At 38.7% G+C, this 3,003-nt stretch overlaps 1 pseudogene; it reads right to left on the bottom strand.

Moving 5' to 3' along the window:
* Positions 1–1,380: 1,380 nt before the first annotated feature.
* Positions 1,381–2,228, bottom strand: LOC102471777 (40S ribosomal protein S4, X isoform-like; annotated as a pseudogene).
* Positions 2,229–3,003: the final 775 nt, after the last annotated feature.

The following is a 3,003-nucleotide window of genomic DNA, read 5'->3' as shown; positions in this document are numbered from 1 at the left end:
TTTCAGTTGAGAAGTCTGAGGTTAGTCTGGGAGGGTAACCTTTGTAAGTGATTTGACATTTCACACTTGCCATTTTTAGAATATTGTCTTTGTCTTTGATATTTACTAGTTTGGCTATTATGAACCATGGAGAGAATCTTCTTATGTTGAGTTTATTCAGTGTTCTTTGTTTTTCCTTGATCTGGATATCTGTATGTCTCTCTAGATTTGGAAAGTTTCCAGATAGCATTTCACGAAAGAGTTTTTCTATGTCTTTATCCATGCATTTGCCTTCTGGGATTGCCATTACATGAATGTTAGTAATGTCTAGAATTACCCATATGTTGTCCTCATTTTTTTTTCATCCTTTTTGGTGGCTTGGACTAAATCAGAGGTTTTGCCTTTAAGATCAGAGGTTCTTTCTTCTATGTGGCCAATACTATCAGTACTTTCTGAGAATATTATTTCCTGTATTGAGTATTCCATCTCCAGAAATTTCGTTTGATTTTTTTTCTGAGGTGTCTATCTCTTTACTGAATTTTTCTTTCATGTCTTGCAATGGTTTCCTTGTCTACTGGAATTGATTATCCATTATCTCTTGCGTCTAATTGCATTTTTTATGATGAATATTCTGAATTCTTTTTCTGACACTTCTGTGACACATTCTTGCGAGTTTTTGTCTTCCTTTGATGGAGAAATATTTCCTTGTTTTTTCATGTTTCTTGTGACTCTGCAGTGATTTTTTTGGCATCTGTCAAGTACTCACTTCATCCTAATTTGGGGGTTAGGTTCTGTAATGCTGGGCAGGGGAGGGCTACTAGGTTCTGGTTGTATCTCTAGAAATGTGATTCAGGAAGGGCCAATGACCAGAAACACCTTCCAAGTCCGAGAAGAACTTGCATAACCTGTATGTGAGACACCTCAGCAGGTCCAGAAGAGCTGCACTGTGGGTAGCATCATTTGGAACAGGTAACTATTACCCTGGTATTATTTCCAGTGTGTGTGTGTGTGTGTGTGTGTGTGTGTGAGAGAGAGAGAGAGAGAGAGAGAGAGAGAGAGAAAGAGGGGAGAGAAGAGAGAAAGTACCCCTCAATGATGCATGGTCGTGTTGCAATCTTTTATCCATTGCTCTATCCTACTTTCTCCATATTTTTATCCTGTCAGGAGTTTGAGCATGTACGCACATGAACCCAGCATGTTTTATAGACCACCAATGCTGAAATTCCAGCTGTTGTTTACTATGCATGATCTGAATTTCTATGCATAGCATTTAACTGTGTTTCAGGGCAAGGCTTCAAATTTCATTCCACTCTGTGATTGAATATTTTACTGTGTGTATATGCCACATTCTCTTTATCCATTCATATGTTGATGGATTTTAGGATTTTTTCCACCTTTTTATTTTTACACTATATCATCTTTAATTAAGTATGAAGACCTCTCCAACATAAAATCTAGAGACCATTTCACCCACTGCTCTGTTTGGCTGCCAGTCTCTTGTCTCTCTCTTCGGCAATGGTGAGGCAATACCCCGGGGAAGAGAAATCCATGGCTTGTTTCCTTTGCCAATTATAAAAATGTTGGAAAGCTGAGTGGCAAAGCTGTTGCCATTGACATCTTTCACATGAACCACATCCAAAGAGTCAGGATGTCTTTCTCTGTTGGTGATCACCAATTCTTCCCAAGTTAGCAACTCCTGTCACAATACACAGGTTACCAGTATCAAATTTGATAAAAATCAGTAATCTTGCCAGTCTCCAAATCAATCTGAATAGTGTCATTCACCTTAATGAGAGGAACTGGGTAGCGGATGGTACGAGCATCATGCATCACCAAATGAGGGGTTCCTTTTGTGCCCACAAAGATTTTTCTCACTGTGCACAACTTATACTTGGCCTCCTCAGGTGTAATATGATGGACAGCAAAACCACCCTTGATGTCATAGATCAGATGGAAATTCTCTCCGGTCTTGTCAATGTTGATGACATTCATAAAACCAGCAGGGTAGGTTATGTCTGTACGGACTTTGCCATCAATCTTAATGAACCGCTGCATGCAGATCTTCTTTACTTCATCTCCTGTTAAGCCATACTTACGTCTGTTCCTTAGAAAAATGATGAGAGGAAGACATTCTCTCAGCTTGTGGGACCAGTGGATGGATGAGGGGCAAACACACCAGTCAATTTATCTAGCATCCAATGTTTTGGAGCTGCAACCCACTTCAGATACTTCTTAGGGCCCTGAGCCATGGCTGTGCTAGGAACGGAAAGAGCAGGGCTTTTTCCACCTTTTTACATTGTAAGAAAAATTCTGCTACAAACATGAGTGAACAAATATTAGTTTGAATCTCTTTTCCATTCTTTTAGAAAACTTAAAAGTTGCTGGATCTTATGATAATTCTATATTTATTATTTTTAATTAAGGTTTTTGCCATAGGGCATGTGCACTCACTGGAAAGAAATAGAGACAGTGAAAGGAAAAGGGAGAACCCCACTCCCTGAGTTGGATGGCTATGCCACAATCTCCTTTTCTCGGTTCTACTCCTGGGATTTGGGGCATGCACTTACAGGCATGCCCGAAGTAATTTTCAAGCTGCCAGGTCTGGTACTCAAACTGCATTTAGTCACTTAAGAAACCAATGGTGTGTCCACTACGCCACCTGCTAGCCCCTTTATTACTTTTGAAGAACCACTGAACTGACTTACACAACAGCTACATCATTTCACTTTCCCTCCAGCAGTGCACAAAATGTTCACTTTTTCCATGCCCTTGTCAACAACTGTTATATTCCTTTTTTTTCCATAATAGACATCTTTTTTATTTTTAATTAATTAATTAATTAATTAATTAATTTTTTATTTCATTTTCTTCCATACATTCAATCACATTATTATTTGTCTTACAAAGTAGATATTTCAACTGATGAACATTACTCCCTAGTACAGTTGATAAAACCACAAAATATCTTCAACAGAAAATACCACACCTCTTTGTGCCAATAATGCTTTGCCTCCCTGTCCCTCT

Source organism: Tupaia chinensis, unplaced genomic scaffold, assembly GCF_000334495.1.
Source record: "Tupaia chinensis unplaced genomic scaffold, TupChi_1.0 Scaffold000119_1, whole genome shotgun sequence".
NCBI classification, from domain to species: Eukaryota; Metazoa; Chordata; class Mammalia; order Scandentia; family Tupaiidae; genus Tupaia; species Tupaia belangeri.
This window is presented reverse-complemented; position numbering and strand designations above follow the sequence as displayed.